Source organism: Acanthochromis polyacanthus, chromosome 4 (assembly GCF_021347895.1).
Source record: "Acanthochromis polyacanthus isolate Apoly-LR-REF ecotype Palm Island chromosome 4, KAUST_Apoly_ChrSc, whole genome shotgun sequence".
Lineage (NCBI taxonomy): Eukaryota > Metazoa > Chordata > Actinopteri > Pomacentridae > Acanthochromis > Acanthochromis polyacanthus.
The window spans coordinates 6,453,503-6,468,320 of NC_067116.1; the positions used below are offsets into that span (position 1 = coordinate 6,453,503).

Here is a 14,818-nt window from a genome sequence, read left to right on the forward strand (position 1 = left end):
CTTCTCATGGTTTTGTTTCCTTTTTGTCTTGCTTGTGTTGTTTAGATGTGGTTTTTGTCATACTGTGTCTTGTTTCTGTCATTTTGTCTCATTTTTTAATATTTTGTCTTTTCTGTTGTTTTTTGTCTTTGTTCTCATTTTCATCATAAAGTTAAATTGCGCGCTCATTGCTCTTTTATTGATTTGTGTATCTTTTTGTCGCTTTGTGTTTCCTTTTTGTCTTGCTTGTGTCGTTTGTCCATTTTTTTGTCATTTTGTTTCTTGCTTTTGTTGTTTTGTGTCTCATATTTGAATTATTTTATCTTCTTTATGTTGTTTATTTGTCTTTGTCGGTTTGATCATAAAGTAAAATAATAGTTTGCTCATTGTTCTTTTGTCTCATTTTAGTAATACTGTCTTGTTTTTGTTGTCTGATTTTTGTTGCTTGTCTCACGTTTCTGACATCTTGTTTCTAATGTTTGTCGTTCTGTGTTTCCTTTTTATTTTGCTTGCTTCGTTTGTCCATTTTTTGTCGTTTTGTTTCTTGCTTTTATTGTTTTGCTTGTCGCATTTGTTGTTTTGCGTCTCATTTTTGTAATATTTTGTCATGTTTTTGTTGCTTGACTGTTGTCGTTTGTCGCATGTTTTCATCATTTTGTTTCTCGCTTTCCTCGTTTTGTGTTTCCTTTTTGTCTCACTTGTGTCATTTGTAGATTTTTTGTCATTTTGTTTCTTGCTTTTGTCATTTTTTGTCTCATTTTTGTGATGGTTTGTCTTATGTTTGTTGTTTTTTGTCTGACTTTTTACATTTTGATCATAAAGTAAAATCCTCTATGGTTCAGTTCCAGGTGACTAAATGTTGTGTTTCTTTGTGATCTGGAAGTCGTAATGTGGAAATGATAAACTGAGGCTGAATGTTGATGAAATTACACTCATTTTTCTGAAGAAATTTGAGTTTGTCAACATTTTGATGCACAACATGTGTCAAAAGTGACCAAAATTCAATGGAAACATCAAAGGGCTAATAATGTTTTGTAAAAAAAAAAAGATAATTCCTTAAATGTGAACATTCTTGCTCTAAAACAAAGGAACCGTTAGGAGTTGTGGTCATTTATAGGTTATTATGCTGTGATTTTACTGGTTACTGGAGATCACATTGGGCTGATTGTGGCCTCTGAACTAAAATGACACACCTACTTTAGAATATAAGAAAAGTTTCAGCCTCAGTTTGGACGGCATGGAGGAAACATTTAGCGTCCGTTAGACGAATGAAAGCGGCGTCGCTGTACTTCGGCCCAAACGGGAGCATATGGCATACCAGAGGGAAAACATGAATAAATGTTTGCCATGGGCCAAAATATCTCTTTTCAAGAATATTCTCCCACTCCCAACTGACCACGATTCAGGCCTGACATGATTTTTAAAAAAAGAAAAAAATTATGTAAATGGATCTGTGGCTTATGTTATCGTCCCCCGCCACCCACAGTAGGACAGCAGATACAGCAATCACCGCTCCTGCACCTTGTGTATGTTTAATATGCGTTTGCTCTTTTGTGATAACAAAAAGGAGGGGAGGGGGACAAACAGGGCTTTCTTTTCTTCTTATTTTTTCCCTCCCTGAATAACTGGACCAAAGTCAGGGAGTCTAAAGACACAAGGAGAGCGAGCAGGCAGATACAGGAGGACTGTCAAGCGGACCGCGATAAAACATTCTCTGGGAAATTATCTCCCTGTCATAAGGCCCTCCTGTTTTGAATACCAAAGGGATTCAAATTCCCAAACAAATTCTGAGAGGTTGACCAATTTCTGCGCTCCGCCAAACGATAGCGGATTGCGGCGCACGTCGCACCTTTGAACCGACGCGCCGGAGGTAGCATGGAGCCCAGATTTTAATCTCCCCGTGTCTGTACAGGTAATCCACTGAAGTGTAATTGCTGCAGTTCTAAGTTATTCAAAAATAATGACAGGAGAATAAGACTCACTATGAATATGAAGTGAGTGTGATAACAGAGTCCCACGGTGACAGAGAAGGTAATACTTTGACAAGGGCTCTTGCTGGGGAGGAATATTCTCCTCTGAACATAAACAAGCCTCGACAGGGAGGCTGTTTCTTAACATGATGCGCCATTCAGAGGAACATAATGAACTGCACTGCGGAGATGAAAGATAAGGATTTATTCCACTGAAATGGCTGCTAGAGTCGATCCTAGAGTAAGTTCGAGCTGTTTCTGTTCACACAATCGACAACAATCGTCCTTGTGATGCTAAAACGAGAAAGGAAACCTGAGAATTACATCCATCCATGATCTATAGACCGCTTAATGGTCATTGGGGGGCTGGAGTCTGTCCCAGCTGACTTAGGGTGAAGGTTCACTTGGACAGGTAATAAAGACAAACAATCACATTTATATTCACACCTACGGACTATTTAGAATCACCAGTTAACCTCAGCATGTTTCTGGACTGTGGGAGGAAGCCGAAGAACCCAGAAACTCCATGCAGAAAGATCCTAGGAAGGCCGGGACGTGAACCCGGATCTTTTCCTCTCCCCATGAGAGTTACATGAATTTACTTTTAGAGAAAGTAGATTTTTTGGGAAAATTTTGGCTTTATTTGACAGGTTAAGTTGAGAGGCAGACAGGAAAGTAGGGAGAAGAACGGGAGGAAGACCTGCAGCAAAGGGCTACGAGCTGGAATCAAACCCAGGCCGCTGCATCGGGGAATTTAGCCCGTATTCATGGATCATCCGTTCAACCAGTTGAGCTACCTGAGTGCCCCACATCAACAATTTAAAAATCACAGTTCTTTTAAGTCATAGATAAAATTTGCAAACACTTGCAGTCACTGCTTTCTGCAGAAGAGGGAATATTTTGAAAAACAAGTCATCACAAAGCACGCATTTCGTTGCCTTGAACTTGTGCCATGGCAACATGATGTTTGTATGTACGATACCGTTCAAAAGTTTGGGGTCATCCAGACAATTTAATGTTTTTTCCATGTAAACTCCCACTTTTATCCATGTGCTAACATAACTGCACAAGGGTTTTCTAATCATCAGTGAGCCTTTCAGCACCATTAGCTAACACAATGTAGCATTAGAAGACAGGAGTGATGGTTGCTGGAAATGTTCCTCTGTACCCCTATGGAGATATTCCATTAAAAATCAGCCGTTTACAGCTAGAATAGTCATTTACCACATTAACAATGTCTACACTGGATTTATCATTCATTTAATGCTGTCTTCAGTGAAAAAAATGCTTCTCTTTCAACAATAAGGACATTTCTAAGTGACCGAAAACTTCTGATCGGTAGTTCACGTCCAGTAAAAACTCATCTCTACACAGTGCAGCACTGAACACGGCTGTTTTACACGGTTTTAATCCACATGTTGTTGGTGACTTTGGACAGAAATGTTTCACAAATAAATGGATGATGTCAAACTAAACATCTACAGCTTTTAGAAATTATTCAGTTTTTTCTTCTGCTGTTTCTTTGCAGTTCCTGGTGGATCCATATCGCATTGTTCTTCTTCGTGTTTTAGTAGACAATGTTTTGCTGATTCCACTACAGTTTTCTTTGTAAACCTCTGAGATTTTTTCGTTTTTAGTTTTAAACAGAAAACGAAAAACTGGACTGCATCACACTGAACAACAAGCTGTTTTCCTCGTTCTCAGGTTTGATATTCTTTGTTAATGGAGATTGGAAAAATACAGGAAACTGGGCTCATTTTCTTGTCTTTTTGGTTTCTCTTTCAAAAATAAGAACATTTCTAAGTGACCCCAAACTTTTGAACTGTAGTGTATATTTAGAAGAAAATCCAAAACATTTAACATCATCGTCTTGATTTTCACTTCAACATCGACTGAAAATGCACAAACGAATACAGAAACTGAGTGAAACACTTCAAAGCAGACGTTTGAGAGTATATCTGATGAATATTCAGTCCTGCTGTGAACATTCTCCCTCTGACATCCTTCAGTGTTTCATACACCAAAATATCTGCAGCAACAATTAGCCCTTTTGTTTGGGGCTATTACAGCATGCTCCAGTTGTACGAGTCGCGTTATGAAAGCTTCATTACACATTTCTGTCTGGGCGCTGAATTGTTTAACTTCGGTTCAAGTTTAAATACCAAGTATGCACCTGAGAAAGTCCTGAAAATGTCCCGGCTGTCCCTCAGAGAAGCCGTCGCCCTCCTCCCCCCGCTGCTCGGCTTCATCATGTACACGAGCCCACCAGCCCTTTTCAGGTGAGAGAATAAAGGAAGTCTTTTTCTTCTGGTAAGTAAAGTGAGTAGGCGCTGCGGCGTCTGCACTTTGGTGTCTGGTAGCTACGTTTCAGCGCCGCCATTTCTGGAGCAAACGTGAGGCAGATGCTGAAAACGGCGGTACACCTCCGTTGTGGTGCGTGCCGAGGCACCGCGGAGGAAGTTTTCCATCCTTGAGGCAGGTCTCGGCCTCGTGGGCCTGCTGGACCTATTTCTGATGGTAATGGCTGCAGGAGCCGCATCCTGTCAGCTCACTCCAGACTCGCTCGTAATCAGCTCGGCTCGGCCAACGCCACCGGCTCCACTTTTTGCAATGACAAAAAAACCCGCAGCCGTTTCAACCCCCCATTTGACTGTCCTCTTTACGCTTTCTCTCTTTCTTTTTTTTTTCACATTTCCATCGACTCCTGCAGAACGGCACTCGTCACATTGGTTCAGCTGCTGATGCTGAAGCTAAAAATGAAGCATGTGTTGCCAGGCACAGATGCAGCTCTTGATAATTTTGTGCAGCTTGTTCAGAGCTTTCTGTCTGGTCATCGTTTAACCTTGCTTTGATTCCATCGGGGAGGTAATTCACGTAAACATATGTTCGTTTTTTATGCTGTTTTTCCGTACCAGAGCGAAAATATTCCACTGGCTTAGCGATGTTTGGACATTTCGTGGCATCTTTTTGGGGCGGTCAGCTCATTTAGCATTAAAAAAGATGCTCAGCAACGTAAAAAAAAGCACAAAAATCTGACGTAGATGTAGAAGAAATTAAGATTCTGCTGTCTTTGTTGTGTGCAGTTAATGTTACTAGGCCTGAATACACACCTGGTATCTATTCATTTTAGAGTTAAAATAAAATTCCTGCCAATTCTAATTGAAAATTTTTAATTTTTCAGACCAACTGAAGGATTATGTTTAATTTTAAGCTCCCGGTTTGTGTTTTTTTCGTACGAGAGGACAAATGTTCTGCTAGGTTGGCGATGTTTGGACATTTTGTGGCATCTTTTTTAGGGCGGTCATCTCATTTCTCATCAAAAAAGACGCTCATCAACGCTAAAAAAACCCACAAAAATCTGATGTAGATGTAGAAGAAATTAAGATTCTGCTTTCTGTCTGTGTGCAATAAACAAACCAGGGCCGATCACACACCTGGAATTTATTAATTTTAGAGTTCAAATAAAAATGCATGCCATTTTGAATTGAGAATTTTTAATTTCCGAGGCCGTTAATGGACGGAGGTAGTTCCAAAAACCTTTTAAAAACTCCACTGACAGCCTTCACACCCGTTTGCTTTGATATTAGCCCCAGCATATTTAAGTTACCGATGTTTCGCTCTGATTTTAAGAAATCTTTAATGCACTCCATCTCTTCTTCCCACACTGAGAACATAACAGATGTGAAGTGGAAGCTGCAGTTCTCACACTCGTCTCAATTACCAAAAACCAGTTTGTGAGGGACTGAATGGCTGAATTAGACAAAACGGGTCGCTCTAATGGATAAAGCAGTCAGGGTACGTGTGATTTATGGCAGAATTCACACCAGCAAGAGCCGCCTCACACCTCATTTAGAAGCAGGCTGATGAATTATTAGGGCGGCCTGTGTATGTATTTTTACTGTGCAAACGCCAAAAAGATCAAATCGGCAGCGAGGTGTCAATATGAGGCATTCTAAATTTCATTATAAATACATGAATAATTTGACGTCTCCATCGACACACACTCACACACACACACACAAGTTGTCTGCAGTATTTAAGATGTTCATTAGCTCACCCCCTCGGCAGTGGAGGAGGAGTTGGATCCAGCAGCAGCGGCGGATGCCAGGCCTGGCACAGCTGTACAAGCAAAGCTGTAAAGAGAAGTCACCGGCCACTGTCGCTCAATCTTCCCCTGCGTTAATCCCACACTATCTGCATTCACGTCAGCCCCGCTCCTCGTGTCCCTGCATCACTTTTCACACTCCTAAGTTCAATTTGGCAGGAAAGTGGACATGTTGCATCACTTTCTGCTGGCTGAAAAACCCTCTCGGCATTGTTCCCTCTCCTCTGAGACAGCGTGATGGGGCTGTGTTATCATGTGCAATTGATTCAATAGTCATTCTCTGTGAAAAACAACAAAAAACAAGAAATTCTTGCTTTCAGGTATTGGCTGAATCCGGTGAGGCAGGTTTGCTTGTGTATTCCTGCAGCGGATCTGTGACTTTTAACAGCAGCGTGGCAAACACGAGCACATATGAGCTTTAAAAGCCTTTAATGCTCCTGAATCTCTTCTTAGCTGATCAGATCATCTTCTGAATGGCCTCGATACGCGAGCAGGGCGGCCGGTGTGTACAGAGGAGTCAGCTCCGTTTATCTGCATTCATCGTTTACATCATTATGCTGTCACATCACAGCCCAAGCTGCTACTGTAGCTGGACAAAAAAAAACACACACTCGAGTGCTTGGTCCAGCACTCTTAAACCCCGCTATGTTTTTACACACAGAATTTCATACCCAGGCTCCGGCGGAACCAAATCCCGGCCCTCGGGGCAGGAGTTTTATTTTAACATCTCTTTTCGGGGACTGACATTTTGTCCTTTGTTTTTCAAATGTTTTCCCAAGAAGCGTCTCTCCGGTTGACCCAAGCGGGGAGAGACCATTGCCTCTGGCTTGTCACGGAGAGGAGAGTGATGCGGTTGTGTGGCTAACAGAGAGGGAGGCTCTGTACTGAGACAGCAGCAGGTGCAGCTGTGACAGTTGCCGTGTTGTTGCTAGCCCCGCACTGTAGTCGAGATGAGGTCCACAGATGTAGCCACTCAGTGCAGTGGTTTATTGGCTGCCTGAAACAATGCATCTCTGTCAGGAACAACTCCTCCTAAGGCCATTTCGCTCTAAGAGTGCTCTGCGCGAAACAAGGCGCAGAAAAAGCCCATTCTGACACACAAGGTCAATTCCGCTCCACGGCAACACAATCAAAGCTCCCCTCGCTCCGCCAAAAAACAACAAATTCCAACCTGAAGCCATCGAATGGAAAGGTTTGGAAGGGGATTTGTATAATAACAATATTGTTAATAATAATGTCTAAATTATGCATAAAAGTAAACATCTAATTGTATTATAAGTCCAACGGTATGTAATTAGCACAGATTTTCCTGCTAATTATTGCTATAAGCGTCGTCACTGTTTGTCAGAACACGTTCCTGATTAATTATTAGCAAGCCTCTCTAGCAAGTATGTTTCCCAAGTCAACCGAGAACCACCCAAGGCTGCACTTTACCCCACGTGAATCTTGCAAGACGTGCATTCTAATCGTGCAACGCCTTCGATACGCCGAGACGAGTAATGGCACCCAGTCTGCCGGGGCTTTTTTATCCTTTTCATTCTGTCTTTAAAAGAGGAGAGAAAGCAAACCTGATTCCTCTTCAGTTGTGGAAGTAGTCCGCAAAAGTCCAGTCCAGCACGGCGCTGCATTGTTGAATCTCAGAGCAGTTGGAGATCTGAGATAATATGACTATTGTTTTCCTGTAAAGCACCCAGTCTCTGCTTGTTCAATTACTGGAAGGAGCCTCAACGAGGGCGGTTAAATCATTTGCAGAGACATTATCTACGCAGAGAGAAAGACGAAAGGAGAGGGCGGGTGGTGGAGGAGGTGGGTGGAGGTGGTGGTGGTGGAGGGGGGGGTTGAGCAGACGTCGGGGCCAAAACTTTAGTTTGGAGAGGAAATAGAAACATTTCTGTGGACCACACATGGAGGGTTGCTGCGAGGATAAAAGCAGCAGGATTCATGATTCACTGCAGGAAATTAATAGACTAATACGGCTCCTCTCTGCTTCCACACCAAAAACCACACAATAAGATCAAATTGTTTTCATTACAGGTGATGATGGATATCCGTGTAGATTACTAAAATGTACGCGGGATTTACGAGCCGGCGACCACGAAAACTTCTCGCTCCACATATGTCGCCCAAAAACACCAAGCAGCTCGCAAGCACTCGTCTGTCAGCGTGAGCAATCATTAAGAGATAATTTGATTGTTTTTGGGGGGGTTTTTCAACCTCGGCTATGTTTGAAGTCTCTGGCATGGTAGCAATTGAACAGACAATTATTTTCTTGATTAGCTTAGTTTTTAGCAACTTCCCATGCCTGTGATATTCCTCTGAAACTCCCAGACCAGACGCTCAACTCCATCTGACTTGGCAGCTACGTCTGCAAGAACAAAAGCTTCCACTCCCAACTAAATACTGTACAATAAAATATCATTTATCAAAGCCTCAGACTTACAAATGAACCGCAGCACCAAGCACACACATATACATTATACGTGTGTGTGCATATAGGGTGAAATATGCAGTGACGTGTGCACTTTAAAACACTTTATGTTTTATCTGGCAGGATTTCAGCTGCAAATTAGTCAGCAAAGTACACTTTTTTATTTATTTTTTTACAGTTTGACTTTACTGTGTGGTGCATTTAATCACTTAGAATGCAGCTTATTGAGTCTAGATGCTGCTGCAGTTTTCTGAATTAACTCCCAAGAAAAACTAGGAAAGCAGATATTTTTATAACCTCTTCAGTTTTAATCCATTGGATGGCTTGCTATTTCTTTATATATATATATATATATATATATATATATATATATATATATATATATATATATGTATATATATATATATATATATATATATATATATACATATATATATGTATATATATGTATATATGTATATATATATATATATATATATATATATATACACATCTCCAATTTTAGTGTAAGGTTTCTGCTTCCTTTGAGTCTCCCAGTTCACTTAAACTGCCAAACAGTATGTTAGTCAACACAATAGCTGTGTGAATAATTTCATAGATCTAAAATACAGCCGTGGAAAAATACATCAAAAATGATACTCAGATGTTGAAAACTGCTCACCAGCTTCTCTGCAAGAATGTCAGCTTGAATACAGTGAAGGAGAAAAACGCCCACGTATCCCAACATGAAATTATTTTTGAAAAGGGGATAAAAAAGAAGCAAAACTTTTCTCACTTGCAATGAGCCACAATTGTCAAGGACAACAACAGCCTATATGGAGGAAATATATTGCTCTGGCATGTTTACCCACACCATCCCTAAATAACAGCCCTGTCTTGTTGGAAAAGGGGCTTTTAAGCGTGGATGTGCTTCGCTCTCCTATAATCCAGCCGAGACATGACTGCTTCCCCTGGCAGACGTCCGCAGATCCCCCCTCTCTCCCAGCCAGGCCTTGCTCTCCGCTGCTATGGCAGAGCCGCAATAACTGCTGTTTGCTCAGAGCCTTGCCTCCCAGGTTCTCCTCTGTCACACAGAAATTGAATATTTTCCCAAATAGTGTTGCAGCTGCGCACAGATAAGGACGAGTCCTGTTCATACAGCACAAAGAATGAGACTGTGTGTGTGAGAGTGTGTGTGTTCTTAATTTCTTTAAATCATAAGAATAAAATGGAAGAAAAGAATGTAAAATAACCATAATTATTGTGTATTTTAAATGAGCAATTCTCATATTTATCTTCAATTTTTATGTGTGAAATTTGACAAAGAAAAAAGTTGATTATTTCACCAGAGCTGCACATTTCTTTCACATATCTTGGGAGTGACCTGAACACACACACACACACACACACACACACACACACACACACACACACACACACACACACACACATACACACACACACACACACACACACACACACACACACAGCCCAACCAGAGCCGAGCTCTCGACTCGATGTGAAAATACGTAAGCTGCAATCAGAAACCAGGCCAATATGTTACACCCAATCGTTTTATGACCAGCAGCTTTCGTGACCCACTTTTGCACTTCCTTCTTCTTCAGAAAAGCACAAAATGATTGAAGCAATGACGAAAGAAAGGGAAAAAAAAGAGCTGCCAGATAAGCTCAGGGAGGCTGCCACTTAGTCTGTGGAACCTATAGCCGAGCCTTCGCTTAATATCCGTGTTGTTTTCGTGTCACCACACTTTGAATCGAGCTCCGCTCTCTGTCGCCGGTGTCCTTGTGGGGTAATGTTCTGCTAGCAAATTATTTAGGCAAGCAGAAAGTTTCACCTGCCATTTCAGGGGCACCGAGTCCCCCCGCTGCACCAGAGGCCTTTGGCAAGTGGAAACAAATGTTCCACAAAATGGCAGGGAGGGGAACACGGTGGCGCACGGCGTTTTACTGATTGCCAATCGTAAAATAAAATCAGTCATGAAAGGGGAGGCATTCTGGCCCACCGAAGGCCTACATCAAATTTGCCATAGCCTTCTTTTTACAGCCTTGTTTATTCCCTTTAATGGCGAGCAGTTATCCGCACAGCGTGGCTCCGTGTAGGTGGTTTAGCAACAGAAAAGATTGCATCTAAAAACACAAAACCCACAATTTACACGGCAACTAAGCGACGGGATGTAAATCTGAGCGCTGTAAACTCCCTGCTACCCTCTGCCAGTGGCACACTCGCAGCCTTTACGTTGCTTTTGGCTGCTAACACGTCATTTGTTGGAGCTGCAATTTGAAAATTTGGTTCGTCGCACACTTTTGGCCATCAAGGACACACACACACACATACACACACACACAGAGGGGAAAAAAAGCTTGAATTTAGAGGATAAAAGCCCCCCCACCCACAGTGTAACACTGACACAAACAATCCATTCAGCCCCAAAAGAAGCAACCTTCAAATCGGCCATGTTGACTCGCCAAGTGCTGCTCACTCGAAGACACCAGGAGCACGTCGACGCCAAGTGAGCAGCCGCCGCCACCGGTCAGTGCGTGCACGCTCATACAGCCAATTAAATCAATATCAAATCACCTTAATAAAGCCAGAGTGGGCCTGCCTGGCTGGTCGATGGGATTTAAAAGATGCATTGTGATCTGTTTTAGCGTCAGATGGAGCTCAGCTGCTGCTCTGAGGGGAAACATCCCAGCAGAACACGGAGCAACAGTCCGTAATGTCACGCGTTCAGCCACTCTAGTGCTCTGTGACATGTGAAGTTGACAAAAGAGTGACGAGTCTCATGCAGGAGTGTGCAGGGCTGGTATTGATCTGCCAGCAAAGATGAACGTTGGAGCAAAGAGAAGCAATCTGGAGCGGTGGCAGATCAAGAGCTGCAGGTCTTTGAAACCGGACGCACTTCCACTGAAAGAAGGCTCCGGACTGAAAAAAGGTGCTCTCCAGCCAGACTGGATTGCAAAAACGCTCATAATGGCCGCAGATATCAAGCAACAAGACACCCGAGAAGACAGTTTCCTTCTTTAAAAGGCATCCACAGGCACATCACATCACTCCCATAGACCTGTGACTGAACGCTGGCAAACAAAAGTACAATTCTGCTGCCGTTTTAATGAATAATTCAGGGGAAAAAGTAATGATTTACTGCAGGATTTTTTTCTCCTCTTATTCCTCCAAAGCAAATGTTATTTCTCCTCCTGTGCATATTAGCTCGTTGTCAGAAAGCTTTGACAAATTCTCCCACAACCCGCCACACAAACAAACACAAGTGAGATTAACGTTCCACACAACATGTCGCACGGACCTGCTTACAAGAAGGAAACAAGAAGTCCCACACACACTCATCCTGGAGCCTTTCAAGCTCAGCCAAATGGAAAAAAAAACACTGGCACAAAAATACAACTGCTTTCCATTGTGTAAAGGCTCTGACCACTTTGATATGCTAATAGCCTGCTTCTAAACATCTGGAATTTGCATTATTTTAAGGAGTTTCCCCTAATAATAAGAAGAAGAATAGTAAAGAAAATGCTTGGAGGAGCGGTGGAGGTTTCTGTAGGATGATAAAAAGAAAGTGTAAGCCTTTTCCTCAGGCGTTCCTTCCAACTTCCTCAGTCTGGCTTTGTGTGTGGCTCAACAATCACTTGGTGGAGCAACACAAAAACCAAAATCTGCATCCTGAAGACACTTTCTGTTGGATTACCTTGCATGGGGTCGTGCTACGGTGCAATTTAACATGAATTTCTGCAGCAGCTCGTGCAGTGGCTGTGATAAATGTGCACATTTTTGCAGACTAAATACAGACACATTCATGGACACTAATCCAGGCAGGAATTTACAGCTCCCTCCCTCCTCTCTGTGTTTAAAGATCACATCCACTGCAAGGATAAAAAAAATAAAAAAATACAGCTACGGGCATGTGGAGCTAAATTTATCCCGGTGCTCTGATCGATCAGGCCGAGCTGAGCTCCGGGGCTCTAGCGGCCGCCGCGCCGCCGCTCCGCCGGGCTGAAGGCGCACCGGAGCCGCGTGCGCGTCCGCCGCCGCGCTTAAACACATGGCTGACAAGACGGAGGCCTAAATAATACATGTGCAGTAAAAGGATCTAATTTTATTGCCACTCTGCGCCCGTTTCAGCCCGAGCAGCCGATTCTGACCCTTTTTTCTTCCCGTTTTCATTCTCATTCGTGCCTCCGGATTGATTTCCACGCCGGTGGATCCGCTGCATCACCACGATCTGTGGCCAAAACTCATTATTGTGCTGCCAGGCGACGCGGCGCTCATTTCTCCTCTTTTTTCTTTGCCTTTCTTTTCTTTTCTTTTTTCTGAACAAATAGCCGAACCCCAATTATAATGGATTAGCCCCTGAACGCTCTCCAGAATCACACCGACGTCGCTCCTTCCAGCTCAAATCCCCATTCAGTGGATTTAAAGCCCTCAGCGACCAACAAACTCCGGCTCAACTTTGGAGGCGCAGGTTCCACAATTAAAAAGGCTGTTTTTACACGTTCTGTTCAGCTGCTTCCCCCAAACACACTCTCAGGCCGAAACAGTTTCCATTCAGACCGAATCAATCCACATCTGGTTATGTTTGATTAAGCGCGTTTCAATTACGCACGCTGGACTTAAATCACTGCAAACTGGATCCAGCCTTCGCACTTAATTACTTTTAGAGAGTAAACCAGTGAAACCTGGCTTCAGGGGTAAAAAAAAAAAGAGGCAGGAAAAGTTCCTCCCCGCATGAACTTGTCCTCGCAGTTGAGTGTGCTTTAATAAACTCTTTCTTACCTTTCTGGAAAAGCAGCGAAGACAAGCGGCGCTAAAATGAAGTCAGGGGAGGAAATGTGAAGAGTAAAAATGTCAGATAGCGGAAGGACAGTCTGAGAGCAGCGGCTGGTTCATGCTCCCCTGATGCGGGACCGGAGGCTGGCTACCAGGCGGCGGGTCCCCCCCTCAGCCCGTACATTCCCCCGCACCGGGCGCGCACTTCCATGGCACCGAGGTGTTGCTCTGCGCTCAGCTCCAAGTCAGCGGCGGCGCATCCACTCTGCGGCTCTTCACTCCAGGACAAGAGAGGGAGAAAGCTCGGGGACCAAACAAAAAGAAAAAAGAAAAAGAAAAAAAGAGCCGTCAGAGTGAGTGAGGGACAGAGGAGACCGGAGTGGAGCTGCTCGGTGTCTGCTGAAGGGCAGCTCAGGAACCGCCGACGCTGCGCTCCCGGATCCGCTCACTGACTCTGCTGAGACTGGGCAAGTTTGAGCGGCTCGCCTCTGGAAAAGATCCCGCTCACAGCGTTCAGACACTTGGTGGAAGCAGCGCGGAGCGGCTTCCAGTAAACAGCGCCAGTGCAGAGGAGAGCAGGCTGCCGTCTGCGGGAGCCGTCTGAGCGCAGGGCTGCGCCAAAACCCGACATGGACTCCACATCCACGGTGGCTCGGAGCGCAGCACACTAATCACATCAAGTTGTTATCAGGACCCCGGTAGGACTCGGCTCGGCTTTTTCTTCTCACATAAAGGGAAGAGTCACCGGCATCACAGAGAAAAGAAGGAGGTTATCAATATATTCCCTTCATTTTGGCCCCTTTTTCTGCTCAGAGGTGGAACACTGGCTTCCTTTTGGGTGAGAGGCCCACACTCTGTCACGGTAGGCAGTCCAGCCTATTCAGCCAATGACAGAGGACTCATTCTACTGTAATACTAGCAGGCATCAAAAGCAACATGGAAGTACAGGGCCACTCTTTCCCCCCTCTCTCCAAGCGGCCCCTCAGGACTGAACAGTGGCCTCAGCAGCTCTGGTCAAGCTGCTGCCGCTGCTGCTGGTCAGCGGAGCCAAGTGTGTGAAGCCGAGCAGCTTCTCGAAGCTCCTCTCAGCTTTTTCACTCTAGTTTTCTTTTACATGATTCATGACACCGTTCAGCGGTCTGGGGATGCTGCTGTGACCTGCACTCCTCAGGCTGCATGTTGCTTCTGTGCAGATTACATCCGTCCTGCTCTGCAAATGATTTCAATTCAAATGCATTTTTGTTGGAAGCACATTTCAGAAAATCTAGTTATGGGTGCAGCTATTATGTTTAACTTTATATCAGAACATCTAAGAATAAATAAAACATGCAGGAATGTTTTAGGTTTATTTCTGCATCCCGAGGAGACTGAAGCAGAACATGCCACACACCTGGCTTCAATGAAAGCCGTCTCTCAGCCACTGTAGGGAAATGTGGGCTTGAGTCATGCTTGCCAGGTGAAGGTGAACGCAGGAGAGGGGCAGAGTTATGTTTTCATAAGCATAATTTTACATAATAATACAGCCGGGACAAAAAAGGGAAAACAGATGTAATCAAAGGT

The 14,818-nt window shown here is 43.8% G+C and overlaps 1 protein-coding gene across 30 annotated transcripts in view; it reads right to left on the reverse strand.

Moving 5' to 3' along the window:
- The window catches only part of adgrl2a (adhesion G protein-coupled receptor L2a), a 148,202-nt gene extending 133,888 nt beyond the window's left edge, over window positions 1-14,314 (reverse strand). For 4 of the 30 annotated variants that reach the window (XM_051946590.1, XM_051946596.1, XM_051946595.1 and 1 more), the window contains exon 1: window positions 13,265-14,314. The gene's annotated coding sequence lies outside the window, so the exon portion shown is untranslated. Of the gene's footprint in view, window positions 1-6,006; window positions 6,026-7,622; window positions 7,791-13,264 lie in introns of those variants that run through there. The other 26 variants (XM_051946597.1, XM_051946593.1, XM_051946592.1 and 23 more) reach the window with 18 other exon arrangements.
- Window positions 14,315-14,818: the final 504 nt, after the last annotated feature.